We start from the raw sequence: 16,843 nt of genomic DNA, 5'->3' as shown, positions 1-16,843 counted from the left end.
CCAAGCATAAAATCGTTCTTATCAATTTCTTTATGACGATTCAAGGAATCAATGCCTGATTAATGATTCATTGACCATCCTAGCATTGTTAACATTCCTGCCATTATAGAAACAAATCCCACGTTCTGAAAAGGAAATAAGAGATTCTATCCGGAAACTTCAATGAATTCTTTCTACTTCAAAAATATGGAAAGCATGGGGTAACAAAAATTATAAAAGTGCCATTTCTCCATGCTGAATACCCGCATGCCGAAATCTATTTGATGCAATAATATGGGAGATTTGATAGTTCTATTCGATTTCCTTGTGTTGTTGTTTGTTATTGCTATATTTTTTAGCTTATGGAACATAATGAGATGAATCGAGATGGAAATTCATCCGATTCCGATTGGGACAGAATCTCTCAGTTCGGGGTTGAGAAAGTTGAAAACTATTTTAATAGTGATGCCTCGTGAAAAGTTACTGGAAATGTTTCAAGGGGATTTTTCAAAAGCGTCTACAATTTTTGTTACCGTGATCACGAAATTGATAAGATCAACGCTATTGATCCAGACAGATAACGCTTTTCCCGCTTTTTCAAGTTTCCTTAAAAGCAATCGACATAGGTATAATAGACCAGGCGGAAATGGCGGGGAGTACCACTTTGGGGCGGGGAAATTTCGATTTCCGTTTTCGAATTCTCTATCAACTGGGGATAATGAATTGTGATGGTAAAAGGGGATTTGGCGCTGTTTTTGGGGTAAAATGGGGATTAAATCAGGAGAAGTTCCTGCTTATCCTCTGCGAAGGAGAAACGTGGCTTGAACGGTTTAGCAAAATAGATCAGGTCTAAGTAGTGAAACATCTTTTTCGGTAGACATCTTTTACGTTTAAAGATGTAAAATGGGCTTTTATTAGTCAGGTGACGTCAACAAACCCACATGCCCTTGTATGTACATCTTATTAAAAATGAGCGAAGTCAAATTATCCTTTGACATTGGAAATTCATCTTAGCATGCAGATGACTATAAAATCTTTGAGAGGGGACTGTCGTGGCACAAAGGGACGTTTTATCTTTTTTGTCAACCTAGATTGATAGTATTAATTGTTCACAAAGAGTATTACTATGCTCATACATGTATAATGAATATGGAATCTTACTGAGGAAGTCAAGAGCTAGAGCTACAAGTATGAATGATAGATAGGAACTGGACAAACGACGACGTTTTATAACTTGAAAAGTGTTAGACAAAATGCTTTAGTACAATCAAACGTTTGTGTTTTTAAAAGCCATGTTTAAGCTTTGTACCACCAAAAGATTGTTAGCTTACAGTCAGTGGCGGACTGGCAGGGAATCTAGGTTGCAATCTTACATTGTCTTCTTTTCTAGGACTTGGTCTTTTACAATACCTTTCAGTTTCTATTTGCAACTGATGCGAGCTAAGTTTAAGTTAAGTTTAAATCTAAAACAAGGCCTAAGTATTTTCAATAAATAATGAATATGTATGTGGCTGTTTCTTGTTTCTAGTACAACTTTCAGGTTTTCCATAAGTTTAGAGACGAATCTGTCAATTCTTTCTGTAAAATATATTTGGTAATTACGTCGCAGATGTATTTTGCTCTACAATGATCCGTCTTCTGTATGCTAAAGAAAAATGCAAGCTATTTTAGTTGCTGACTTCAAAAGACAAATATATTTTCCTTACGAGTCCAGGAAGACAATTAATTACATTAAGTCCTAGCAAAATTATGAGTTATTCGTAAATTTTGGTTTGTCATATTTTATTCATTCGTATTGGATTGCTTCTCGTCGTTTGTGCAGTTCCTATCTATCATTCATACTTGTAGGTCTTGCCCTTGATCACCTCAGTTATATTCCACGTTCATCTTAAATGTATGACCATAGTAATACACAGGGGAGTTCCAACCGAGGGGGTGTGGGGGGGGTGGTTGTCACACTAATAGTATCTCAATAGGAAATTTCAGGTAAAATCCGCTTAGTGGAAGAGACGCTTTAGGTATTTCAGAGAGCTTCATGTCATAAAATCAATAAAGGATCAAGCAAAGGTAGTTGCTCCGTTGGTTAAATATGATATTTCAAGATATGAATGAAGGTAAACAAACTAATGATTTGGAGATTTGAATGCTTGTTGGCAATAAATCTAAAAATCCAGGCCCTCTTTAGGTAAAATTGTGTCTTGTGTTCATTTCCCTTAAAGTTTCTCAGTATAAGTGTCAACTGCAATTCACTATGAGCTCCATATTATTTTAACATTCAAGAGGCATTCTAAGATGGAAAGAGGGATCTAAATTGACAACCAGTGCTGCTTCTTACCTAGCATTAGAAGTAACTAACAACCTGGTATTATCAAGACCACGGCGAAATTGTTTTCTTATCTGCTGTAAAGAATTTTTGCAAAAAATAATAATTTTCAATAAGATTAGGAGGGTTGCTTTAGTGAAATTTGCTTGAAAGAGTACATTTTCCAGGGAACTAGAAGCATCAAAATTCGAAAATTTCCTATCGAGTTAGATTGACAAAATTTATTGGCAATAATTTTCTAATCCGGTAAATTTGTAGTCCACCCCCCCAAACCCCTCCCCCCCCCCCAACGAGGCCTGCATCGCGACGGCCCTGGTAATACATAAGTTTTAACAGTCAATTGCATGCTCAGCTATATTTCTGATGTAAAAAGATGATTTGATTTTGCCCATTTTTAATAAGATATCCAATAAGGGCATTCGGGTTAGTTGACATCACGTGACTAATCAAAGCTCGATAGTTGTGGGGACCATGATAGTTGTGGCAGAGCTTTTTCGACAAGCCTCTTTTGGATTTCGGTGTAAATACTCAAACTTTCGAGCCTACGTCATAGTGAATGGGTGCACTGGTTTTATCGTACTGTGCTTTCATGCGTTGTTGAGCAAGCTGCGTATTGCTGGAAATAATCCGTCTGGCTTCTTCAAGATTTTGGACAACGCGAGCCCAATGTTCAGCAACTGAGGCAGAGAGATTCGAGGAAGGCAAGAGCAATGAAACATCGATCGGAAGGCGTGGTTCACGGCCGTACAATAAAGAAAATGGTGATTCGCCAGTAGTAGCATTTGGTGAAACACGATAAGCAAAAAGGACCATTGAGATGTGTCTGTCCCAGTCCTTTTGGTTGCTGCTAACGTACATTGATAAGCTTTCCGTTAAGGTGGCATTAAACCGCTCCACCAGGCCATCAGTTTGCGGATGATAGGCAGTCGTATGCTGACGGTGTATTTATCAGCGTACAAACCTCTTTCACGATGGCGGCAAGAAAATTAGAGCCTCTGTCGGACAAAAGAGTACGAGGTGAGCCATGACAAGCAAGGATCTCATCGATAAGGAGTTGAGCTATTCGAGCAGCTTCAATAGACGGTAGCGCAAAAGCCTCAGGCCAACGAGTGTAGTAATCGGAAAAGACCATAATATATCGATTTCCATCGTGAGTGACAGGGAAAGGGCCAAGTATTTCCATAGCGACTTTATCAAAAGCTCCTTCGACTGGTATTGGCAACAAAGGGGCTTTACGCTGACCCCTCGGAATCTTTTTCATGGCGCAGTCTACACCTGTTCGACACCAATGCTCCACACCTTTAAACATCCCGTGCCAATAGTATCGACGACGTACGACTTCATTGGTTTTTTGTGTTCCAAAATGGCTGCCTGTTGGTGCATCATGACATGCAGAGAGAGTTTCATGTTTCAGGCAAGCGGGAATGACAACTTGAGAACACAACGAGTGAATATTACGTTTTCCTGGTGACCACAGATGGCATAGTATCCCATTGCTGTCCAAATAGTAAGAGTCGATTTAGAGGAGCAAGGAACGAGCTTGGTTATCTTCTATTGGCAGCACACTAGTTTCCAGATACCGGATGATTGAGGAGAGATCTGGATCTTGTCTTGAGAGTGAAGAGGCTTCAGTGCAAGGAAGGTCAACAGCCACAACTGGAGGACTGAAGTGAGGTTTAGAAGAGGAAGCAGGCTGATCAGAATATGAGCGTCGAGATAATGCATCTGCGTTACCATTGGAACTGCCTGCACGATGAATTATTTCAAAGTCATATTGTTGCAGTTGCAAAGACCATCGTGCTAGTCTATCTGTAGGATCTTTAATACGCATGAGCCAAGAAAGACTTCTATGGTCAGTATGGATGAAAAATTTTCCACCAGCAAGGTAAGTTTGATAATGTTCAACAACGGCCAAGGCTTCCCTTTCAGTTGTACTGCAGTTCACTTCTGCTGGATTAAGCCCTCTACCACCATATGCAAGAACAACTTCCCTGCCTTCGATAACTTGTCCCAAAATACAGCCTAATGCAGTTTGGCTAGCGTCAGTATTCAAATGGAACGATTTAGTAAAGTTTGGCTAGGCAAGGATAGGTGCAGAACACAAACGTTGCTTGAGCAGGTGAAAAGCATTCTTACAAGCTGACGACCAAACAAATGGGATTCCTTTGCGTGTCAGCATATTTAAAGGCAAGGCAATTTTAGCAAAACCCTGATCGAAACGTCGATAATAGTTTGCCAAACCAAGAAAACTACGTATGTCCTTCACACATGTGGGAGTCGGATTTGACTTGACCGCATCAATCTTGGCTGGATCAGGAGACACTCCCTCCGCAGAAACGACAAAACCCAAGAAATTGACCAAAGTCTTGGCAAAATGGCATTTAGACGGCTTTAATTTCAGATTAGCCATACGAAGTCTATCAAGCATCAATTGCAAACGAGCAAGATGTTCTTCGAAAGTAGCGGCAAAAACAATTACGTCATCGATGTAAACGAGGCACAGTTTTCACTCGAGGCCATGCAGCACCCGAGACATCAATCGCTGAAAGCATGGAGGAGCATTACATAACCCAAAGCTCATAACTTCATAGGAGTAGACCCCGACATGAGTGGCAAAGGCTGTTTTATCTTTTGAGTCTGGGTGCATAGCTACCTGGTGGTATCCTGACTGAAGATCAAGTGTTGTAAAGTATCGTGAGCCTGCAAGTGAGTCAAGAGCATCATCAATACGTGGTAAAGGATAGCTGTCCTTTCGAGTGACCGCATTCAGTTTGCGATAGTCAATGCAGAATCTTGTTGTTCCATTCTTTTTCTCAACAAGCACCGCGGGAGAACTTAATGGGCTGGAAGAAACTGTAATTATTTCCTAAGCAAGCATGTCAGAGATATGTTTCTCAATCTCCTTACGCTGAGACTGCGAGGCACGATAGGGAGCCTGTTTGATGGGCCTGGCATCCCCGGTATCGATGGTATGTTCTACAAGGAATGTACGACCAAGATCAAGATTAGAGGAAGCAAAGATGTCCGAGTAACGTAGCAAAAGATTAGCTAATTGTTCGTTTTCAGCAGCAGAAAGGTGTGGATTTGGAAAAGAGTCGAAACGAGAAAGAAAGTCTTTCGTATCTACGAAGGCTGAAGGAAAAGAGTTCTCAGACTCCTTGTTTTCAGATTCCAGAGAACAAGTGACATCTTCAGGACAGCTTTCAGCAAAATGGCCAATGGTGGTACCCTTGTGCAGCAGCACTGGTTCCATGGTGGGATTCAAAAGGCGACACGAAACCTTTCCGTCATCGTTGGAATTAACAACCGAAGCAGCGGCAAATAAGCGAACTGGCTCTAAAAGACCAACAACAGGAGAAGATGGGCGCCGGTGAAAATAGGCAGGAATAACAGCTTCACTGTGAGCATCTATGACAAACGTATGAGCAGCTCGAATATCAGTCTGAAAAGGTGGTGTATTTCCTTCAGCAAAGAAAACTTTATTATCGCCAGAAAAAATGACCAAATGTCCACGCACATCAATAACTGCGCTAAATTGATGTAAAAAGTCGCATCCAAGAACATTATCATACGATAAACCGGAAACAATTGAGGCAGCGCACGAATATTCTGACTGGCCAATCATTATAGGAAATGACACTAACTCTTTTACGGGAACACTACAGCCGTTTGCAGTTTTTACACTTTCCAAACTGTTATTTTGTTTAATAGCAAAATATGGGCTCAAAACTGTTTTATAAAAAACTTCACTGATGACTGTAACGGCAGCACCCGTGTCCACCAGCAATCTAAATGGCTGCTTAAAAACAATTCCCCATATCAGAACATTTTCTGGGCTTGAAATAAAAAGTTTTTCATCTGTAGCAATAGCTGGAACGATGTTCTCTACCGTTTTGGACTCTAGAGTGTGATTTTCTGCGAAACTGTCCTTACGACTTTCATGTTTTGGCAAATAATGTGTTTGTGGTCTGGGGTCATAAGGGTATGCGTACACGACTCCGGCCTTCAGTTCCCCCACTGTAAAGGCCTTTGTTCGTTCAAATTTTGATCCCCTTGATAGGACGCCCTGTTGTGATACCCAAATTGCTGTCTGCGTTGCGGAGGAGCGTAAATGGTATTTGACTGGTTAGCAGGAACCCAACTTGGTTGTGGGCGTTCATTACAGTATTTGGCAACGTGGCCGACCCGGTGACAAACATTGCAAATTGGTTGGCCATCGGTCGTCCGCAAATTTCTGCCACGTGCTGCTCGAGCTCCCCCCTTTTGGAAATATTGGTTTTTCCCTTTTAGAGGGTGCTGGATGTTTTGAAAACCCGTGTTGATGGCAGCAATGATTTCTTCCTTCATATTTAATGCACTTGAACCAGTATTAGACGGAGGGTTTGGATGAAAACCCGAGGAAATACTACCAAAATTTGGCCTATGAGCCTGAATTTGACCTTTTTTCTGGGCGGCAAGAGAAACCAAAAGATTTACATTGTTTTCTAACCCTTTTAGCCTTTGTTCCTGCAGAACCGATTTTGTTCCTGAAAACGGGTAACTTGACGTTTTAGAGACTGCTTCTCTCAATCGGGCAAGGTTTTCCGCCTCAGCAAATGATTTTGGCTGGCTCAAGATCACATGATTTTTAATGTCTTCACACAAACCATTAATAAAGGCATTCATCAAATCTTTGTCTGACAGTCCGAGCCGCTAACTTTTCCTAATAACGTCTTCCGTGTATAAAGACAATGGCTCGCTAGGACCTTGTTTTCTTGCAAACAGTTCTTGACGAAAAAGAAACTCTAGCGACTGTGAACCAAAGCGTTCTTTTAGTCCCTGGGTAAGAGTTCTGAAATCACCAACAGTTTCGGGAGGCATGGTATCGTACCAAGCTTTTGTGGGTCCCCCTAAAGAGAGTGGCAAGGCATTTAATCTTTTAGCTTGTGACCAATTATGAAATTTTGCGAGTGTTTCGAAACGAGAGAGCCATTCGTTAATATCTTCGTTTGGTAAACCATTAAATGAGCGAAGCTGGAAAAGACCTGACTGAGTATTGCCCTCTAAAGCAGCCTGAACGGCAGTTAATTGAGTCTGTATTTCACTAACTACCTCTTCCATTTTTGTTTTTAAGTTCGTTTACGCTAACAACAAAGTTGAAATACCGAGCAGCAAATTAATTCTATCAGCAATTGAAATCAAATAGGCAATTGAACTGGCTAACCATACGAATAAAACAAACAATAGCAAAAAGTGATATGGCGATATTGGCGTTCAGTAAAACTACGTGAAAGCCAGCTCTAGTCATTGAATTGTACACGTTGAATAAATACGCCAAGCAGAAGTTTGTAAAAATAATCAAAGCAAAGAAAACCAGAGTTCGAGTTAATCAGTACGTAAAACAGAGTCTTGATATCGCTTTAATTACTTCCAAAGAAATGCTGGTCTTCTAACCATTGAATCACCGAGGCGAGTACTTGACGGTAAATATCAATACTATGCATCGACTGACAACTTGGAAAACATCCTAACTAAAAAACGGCGTGACAAGAATACAAACATAAAAATTACTACCAAAAAGATAAAGTTAACAGCGCGAAAGGGGTGGTACCAGCGTACACAAGTTTACGATAACCAAATATGGATAGAACTAGGTAATAGCAATAAAGTCAACAAACAGGATATAAACAAGTTATTTTAACGAGTTACTTGAAACTGGGCAAACCAGAATAACGAGTTTAATAGGGCGCATGATTCGACGAGCGTCTATGTCGCAACAATAGCCTTACTTTTCGCTGAAATACCCAAAATTTTTCCAAAGCAAAGTAACACCACTAGAATGTATTAAAGGCTAAAGAAACATGCAAGAATGAGTAAATTATGCTTTTTGTACATTACACATGCAAATTTACACATTAAAATTATGGAAAAAAATCAATCATTGACGAAAGACTATAGCCTTACTTTTTGCTGAAATACCCAAAAATTTTCCAAAGCAAAGTAACACCAATAAAACGTATTAAAGGCTAAAGAAACATGCAAGAATGAGTAAATTATGCTTTTTGTACATTGCAAATGCAAATTTGAACATTAAATTTTTGGAAAAAAAATCTATAATTGACCATAGCTTATAGCCTTACTTTTTGCTGAAATACCCAAAATTTTTCCAAAGAAAAGTAACACCACTAGAACGTATTAAAGGCTAAAGAAACATGCAAGAATGAGTAAATTATGCTTTTTGTACATTACAAATGCAAATTTACACATTAAAATTTTGGAAAAAAATCAATCATTGACGAAAGACTATAGCCTTACTTTTTGCTGAAATACCCAAAAATTTTCCAAAGCAAAGTAACACCAATAAAACGTATTAAAGGCTAAAGAAACATGCAAGAATGAGTAAATTATGCTTTTTGTACATTGCAAATGCAAATTCGAACATTAAATTTTTGGAAAAAAAATCGATAATTGACGAAAGCATATGGCCTTACTTTTTGCTGAAATACCCAAAATTTTTCCAAAGAAAAGTAACACCACTAGAACGTATTAAAGGCAAAAGAAACATGCAAGAATGAGTAAATTATGCTTTTGGTACATTGCAAATGCAAATTTACACATTAAATTTTTGTAAAAAATCAATAATTGACGAAAGCCTATAGCCTTACTTTTTGTTGAAATACCCAAAATTTTTACAAAGAAAAGTAACACCATTAAAACGTATTCAAGGCTAAAGAAACATGCAAAAATAAGTAAATTTGAACATCAAATTTAAAAAAAAAATCAATAATTGACGAAAGCTTATAGCCTTACTTTTCGCTGAAATACCCAAAATTTTTCCAAAGAAAAGTAACACCACTGGAACGTATTAAAGACTAAAGAAACATGCAAAAATAAGTAAATTATGCTTTTTGTACATTGCAAATGCAAATTTGAACATTAAATTTTTGGAAAAGAAATCGATAATTGACGAAAGCTTTTAGCCTTACTTTTTGCTGAAATACCCAAAAAAATTTCAAAGAAAAGTAACACCACTAGAACGTATTAAAGGCAAAAGAAACATGCAAGAATGAGTAAATTATGCTTTTGGTACATTGCAAATGCAAATTTACACATTAAATTTTTGTAAAAAATCAATAATTGACGAAAGCCTATAGCCTTACTTTTTGTTGAAATACCCAAAAATTTTACAAAGAAAAGTAACACCATCAAAACGTATTCAAGGCTAAAGAAACATGCAAAAATAAGTAAATTTGAACATCAAATTTAAAAAAAAAATCAATAATTGACGAAAGCTTATAACCTTACTTTTCGCTGAAATACCCAAAATTTTTACAAAAAAAGTAACACCATTAAAACGTATTAAAGGCTAAAGAAACATGCAAAAAAAAGTAAATTTTAACATAAAATTTTTGGAAAAAAAATCAATAATTGACGAAAGCTTATAGCCCTACTTTTCGCTGAAATACCCAAAAATTTTACAAAGAAAAGTAACACCATTAAAACGTATTAAATGCTAAAAAAACTTGCAAAAATAAGTAAATTTGAACATTAAATTTTTGGAAAAAAAAATCAATAATTGACGAAAGCTTATAGCCTTACTTTTCGCTGAAATACCCAAAATTTTTCCAAAGAAAAGTAACACCATTAAAACGTATTAAATACTAAAGAAACATGCAAAAATAAGTAAATTATGCTTTTTGTACTTTGCAAATGCAAATTTGAACATTAAATTTTTGGAAAAAAAATCGATAATTGACCATAGCTTATAGCCTTACTTTTTGCTGAAATACCCGAAATTTTTCCAAAGAAATGTAACACCACTAGAACGTATTAAAGAATAAAGAAACATGCAAAAATAAGTAAATTATGCTTTTTGTACATTGCAAATGCAAATTTGAACATTAAATTTTTGGAAAAAAATCAATAGTTGACGAAAGCTTATAGCCTTACTTTTCGCTGAAATACCCAAAATTTTTACAAAAAAAAGTAACACCACTAGAACGTATTAAAGGCTAAAGAAACATGCAAGAATGAGTAAATTATGCTTTTGGTACATTGCAAATGCAAATTTTAACATAAAATTTTTGGAAAAAAAATCAATAATTGACGAAACCCTATAGCCTTACTCTTCGCTGAAATACCCAAAACTTTTACAAAGAAAAGTAACGCCATTAAAACGTATTAAAGACTAAAAAACATGCAAAAATAAGTAAATTTTGCTTTTTGTACATTGCAAATGCAAATTTGAACATTAAATTTTTGGAAAAAAAATCGATAATTGACAAAAGCTTATAGCCTTACTTTTTGCTGAAATACCCAAAATTTTTCCAAAGAAAAGTAACACCACTAGAACGTATTAAATACTAAAGAAACATGCAAAAATAAGTAAATTATGCTTTTTGTACATTGCAAATGCAAATTTGAACATTAAATTTTTGGAAAAGAAATCGATAATTGACGAAAGCTTTTAGCCTTACTTTTTGCTGAAATACCCAAAAAAATTTCAAAGAAAAGTAACACCACTAGAACGTATTAAAGGCAAAAGAAACATGCAAGAATGAGTAAATTATGCTTTTGGTACATTGCAAATGCAAATTTACACATTAAATTTTTGTAAAAAATCAATAATTGACGAAAGCCTATAGCCTTACTTTTTGTTGGAATACCCAAAATTTTTACATAGAAAAGTAACACCATTAAAACGTATTCAAGGCTAAAGAAACATGCAAAAATAAGTAAATTTGAACATCAAATTTAAAAAAAAAATCAATAATTGACGAAAGCTTATAGCCTTACTTTTCGCTGAAATACCCAAAATTTTTACAAAAAAAGTAACACCATTAAAACGTATTAAAGGCTAAAGAAACATGCAAAAAAAAGTAAATTTTAACATGAAATTTTTGGAAAAAAAATCAATAATTGACGAAAGCTTATAGCCCTACTTTTCGCTGAAATACCCAAAAATTTTACAAAGAAAAGTAACACCATTAAAACGTATTAAAGGCTAAAAAAACTTGTAAAAATAAGTAAATTTGAACATTAAATTTTTGGAATAAAAAAATCGATAATTGACGAAAGATTATAGCCTTACTTTTCGCTGAAATACCCAAAATTTTTACAAAGAAAAGTAACACCCTTAAAACGTATTAAAGGCTAAAAAAACTTGCAAAAATAAGTAAATTTGAACATTAAATTTTTGGAAAAAAAAATCAATAATTGACGAAAGCTTATAGCCTTACTTTTCGCTGAAATACCCAAAATTTTTCCAAAGAAAAGTAACACCATTAAAACGTATTCAATACTAAAGAAACATGCAAAAATAAGTAAATTATGCTTTTTGTACTTTGCAAATGCAAATTTGAACATTAAACTTTTGGAAAAAAAATCTATAATTGACCATAGCTTATAGCCTTACTTTTTGCTGAAATACCCAAAATTTTTCCAAAGAAAAGTAACACCACTAGAACGTATTAAAGGCTAAAGAAACATGCAAGAATGAGTAAATTATGCTTTTGGTACATTGCAAATGCAAATTTACACATTAAATTTTTGTAAAAAATCAATAATTGACGAAAGCCTATAGCCTTACTTTTTGTTGAAATACCCAAAATTTTTACAAAGAAAAGTAACACCATCAAAACGTATTCAAGGCTAAAGAAACATGCAAAAATAAGTAAATTTTAACATAAAATTTTTGGAAAAAAATCAATAATTGACGAAACCCTATAGCCTTACTCTTCGCTGAAATACCCAAAATTTTTACAAAGAAAAGCAACACCCTTAAAACGTATTAAAGGCTAAAAAAACTTGCAAAAATAAGTAAATTTGAACATTAAATTTTTGGAAAAAAAAATCAATAATTGACGAAAGCTTATAGCCTTACTTTTCGCTGAAATACCCAAAATTTTTCCAAAGAAAAGTAACACCATTAAAACGTATTCAATACTAAAGAAACATGCAAAAATAAGTAAATTATGCTTTTTGTACTTTGCAAATGCAAATTTGAACATTAAACTTTTGGAAAAAAAATCTATAATTGACCATAGCTTATAGCCTTACTTTTTGCTGAAATACCCAAAATTTTTCCAAAGAAAAGTAACACCACTAGAACGTATTAAAGGCTAAAGAAACATGCAAGAATGAGTAAATTATGCTTTTGGTACATTGCAAATGCAAATTTACACATTAAATTTTTGTAAAAAATCAATAATTGACGAAAGCCTATAGCCTTACTTTTTGTTGAAATACCCAAAATTTTTACAAAGAAAAGTAACACCATCAAAACGTATTCAAGGCTAAAGAAACATGCAAAAATAAGTAAATTTGAACATCAAATTTAAAAAAAAAATCAATAATTGACGAAAGCTTATAGCCTTACTTTTCGCTGAAATACCCAAAATTTTTACAAAAAAGTAACACCATTAAAACGTATTAAAGGCTAAAGAAACATGCAAAAAAAAGTAAATTTTAACATAAAATTTTTGGAAAAAAATCAATAATTGACGAAACCCTATAGCCTTACTCTTCGCTGAAATACCCAAAATTTTTACAAAGAAAAGTAACGCCATTAAAACGTATTAAAGACTAAAAAAACATGCAAAAATAAGTAAATTTTGCTTTTTGTACATTGCAAATGCAAATTTGAACATTAAATTTTTGGAAAAAAAATCGATAATTGACAAAAGCTTATAGCCTTACTTTTTGCTGAAATACCCAAAATTTTTCCAAAGAAAAGTAACACCACTAGAACGTATTAAAGACTAAAGAAACATGCAAAAATAAGTAAATTATGCTTTTTGTACATTGCAAATGCAAATTTGAACATTAAATTTTTGGAAAAGAAATCGATAATTGACGAAAGCTTTTAGCCTTACTTTTTGCTGAAATACCCAAAAAATTTTCAAAGAAAAGTAACACCACTAGAACGTATTAAAGACTAAAGAAACATGCAAGAATAAGTAAATTATTCTTTTTGTACATTGCAAATGCAAATTTGAACATTAAATTTTTGGAAAAAAATCGATAATTGACGAAAGCTTATAGCCCTACTTTTCGCTGAAATACCCAAAAATTTTACAAAAAAAAGTAACACCATTAAAACGTATTAAAGGCTAAAAACACTTGTAAAAATAAGTAAGTTTGAACATTAAATTTTTGGAATAAAAAAATCGATAATTGACGAAAGATTATAGCCTTACTTTTCGCTGAAATACCCAAAATTTTTACAAAGAAAAGTAACACCATTAAAACGTATTCAAGGCTAAAGAAACATGCAAAAATAAGTAAATTTGAACATCAAATTTAAAAAAAAAATCAATGATTGACGAAAGCTTATAGCCTTACTTTTCGCTGAAATACCCAAAATTTTTACAAAGAAAAGTGACACCATTAAAACGTATTCAAGGCTAAAGAAACATGCAAAAATAAGTAAATTATGCTTTTGTACATTGCAAATGCAAATTTGAACATTAAATTTTTGGAAGAAAAATCAATAATTGACGAAAGCTTTTAGCCTTACTTTTCGCTGAAATACCCAAAATTTTTACAAAGAAAAGTGACACCATTAAAACGTATTCAAGGCTAAAAAAACTAGCAAAAATAAGTAAATTTGAACATTAAATTTTTGGAGAAAAAATCAATAATTGACGAAAGCTTATAGCCTTACTTTTCGCTGAAATACCCAAAATTTTTACAAAGAAAAGTAACACCATCAAAACGTATTAAAGGCTAAAGAAACATGCAAAAAAAAGTAAATTTTAACATTAAATTTTTGGAAAAAAAATCAATAATTGACGAAACCCTATAGCCTTACTCTTCGCTGAAATACCCAAAATTTTTACAAAGAAAAGTAACACCATTAAAACGTATTAAAGGCTAAAGAAACATGCAAAAATAAGTAAATTATGCTTTGTTACATTGCAAATGCAAATTTGAACATTAAATTTTTGGAAAAAAAATCAATAATTGAAAAAAGCTTATAGCCTTACTTTTCGCTGAAATACCCGAAATTTTTACAAAGAAAAGTGACAACATTAAAACGTATTAAAGACTAAAGAAACATGCAAAAATAAGTAAATTATTCTTTTTGTACATTGCAAATGCAAATTTGAACATTAAATTTTTGGAAAAAAATCGATAATTGACGAAAGCTTATAGCCCTACTTTTTGCTGAAATACCCAAAAATTTTACAAAGAAAAGTAACACCATTAAAACGTATTCAAGGCTAAAGAAACATGCAAAAATAAGTAAATTATGCTTTTGTACATTGCAAATGCAAATTTGAACATTAAATTTTTGGAAGAAAAATCAATAATTGACGAAAGCTTATAGCCTTACTTTTCGCTTAAATACCCAAAATTTTTACAAAGAAAAGTGACACCATTAAAACGTATTAAAGGCTAAAGAAACATGCAAAAATAAGTAAATTATGCTTTGTTACATTGCAAATGCAAATTTGAACATTAAATTTTTGGAAAAAAAATCAATAATTGAAGAAAGCTTATAGCCTTACTTTTCGCTGAAATACCCGAAATTTTTACAAAGAAAAGTGACAACATTAAAACGTATTAAAGACTAAAGAAACATGCAAAAATAAGTAAATTATTCTTTTTGTACATTGCAAATGCAAATTTGAACATTAAATTTTTGGAAAAAAATCGATAATTGACGAAAGCTTATAGCCCTACTTTTCGCTGAAATACCCAAAAATTTTACAAAGAAAAGTAACACCATTAAAACGTATTCAAGGCTAAAGAAACATGCAAAAATAAGTAAATTTGAACATCAAATTTAAAAAAAAATCAATGATTGACGAAAGCTTATAGCCTTACTTTTCGCTGAAATACCCAAAATTTTTACAAAGAAAAGTGACACCATTAAAACGTATTCAAGGCTAAAGAATTATGCAAAAATAAGTAAATTATGCTTTTGTACATTGCAAATGCAAATTTGAACATTAAATTTTTGGAAGAAAAATCAATAATTGACGAAAGCTTATAGCCTTACTTTTCGCTGAAATACCCAAAATTTTTACAAAGAAAAGTGACACCATTAAAACGTATTCAAGGCTAAAAAAACTAGCAAAAATAAGTAAATTTGAACATTAAATTTTTGGAGAAAAAATCAATAATTGACGAAAGCTTATAGCCTTACTTTTCGCTGAAATACCCAAAATTTTTACAAAGAAAAGTAACACCATCAAAACGTATTAAAGGCTAAAGAAACATGCAAAAAAAAGTAAATTTTAACATTAAATTTTTGGAAAAAAAATCAATAATTGACGAAACCCTATAGCCTTACTCTTCGCTGAAATACCCAAAATTTTTACAAAGAAAAGTAACACCATTAAAACGTATTAAAGGCTAAAGAAACATGCAAAAATAAGTAAATTATGCTTTGTTACATTGCAAATGCAAATTTGAACATTAAATTTTTGGAAAAAAAATCAATAATTGAAAAAAGCTTATAGCCTTACTTTTCGCTGAAATACCCGAAATTTTTACAAAGAAAAGTGACAACATTAAAACGTATTCAAGGCTAAAGAAACATGCAAAAATAAGTAAATTTGAACATCAAATTTAAAAAAAAAATCAATAATTGACGAAAGCTTATAGCCTTACTTTTCGCTGAAATACCCAAAATTTTTACAAAGAAAAGTAACACCATCAAAACGTATTCAAGGCTAAAGAAACATGCAAAAATAAGTAAATTTGAACATCAAATTTAAAAAAAAAATCAATGATTGACGAAAGCTTATAGCCTTACTTTTCGCTGAAATACCCAAAATTTTTACAAAGAAAAGTGACACCATTAAAACGTATTCAAGGCTAAAGAAACATGCAAAAATAAGTAAATTATGCTTTTGTACATTGCAAATGCAAATTTGAACATTAAATTTTTGGAAGAAAAATCAATAATTGACGAAAGCTTATAGCCTTACTTTTCGCTGAAATACCCAAAATTTTTACAAAGAAAAGTGACACCATTAAAACGTATTCAAGGCTAAAAAAACTAGCAAAAATAAGTAAATTTGAACATTAAATTTGTGGAGAAAAAATCAATAATTGACGAAAGCTTATAGCCTTACTTTTCGCTGAAATACCCAAAGTTTTTACAAAGAAAAGTAACACCATTAAAACGTATTAAAGGCTAAAGAAACATGCAAAAAAAGTAAATTTTAACATTAAATTTTTGGAAAAAAAATCAATAATTGACGAAACCCTATAGCCTTACTCTTCGCTGAAATACCCAAAATTTTTACAAAGAAAAGTAACACCATTAAAACGTATTAAAGGCTAAAGAAACATGCAAAAATAAGTAAATTATGCTTTGTTACATTGCAAATGCAAATTTGAACATTAAATTTTTGGAAAAAAAATCAATAATTGAAAAAAGCTTATAGCCTTACTTTTCGCTGAAATACCCGAAATTTTTACAAAGAAAAGTGACAACATTAAAACGTATTCAAGGCTAAAGAAACATGCAAAAATAAGTAAATTTGAACATCAAATTTAAAAAAAAAATCAATAATTGACGAAAGCTTATAGCCTTACTTTTCGCTG

This window comes from Rhopilema esculentum, chromosome 7, assembly GCF_057945365.1.
Source record: "Rhopilema esculentum isolate cy_ngs chromosome 7, ASM5794536v1, whole genome shotgun sequence".
In the NCBI taxonomy this organism is placed as follows: domain Eukaryota; kingdom Metazoa; phylum Cnidaria; class Scyphozoa; order Rhizostomeae; family Rhizostomatidae; genus Rhopilema; species Rhopilema esculentum.
Note: the sequence above shows the minus strand (reverse complement) of the source record.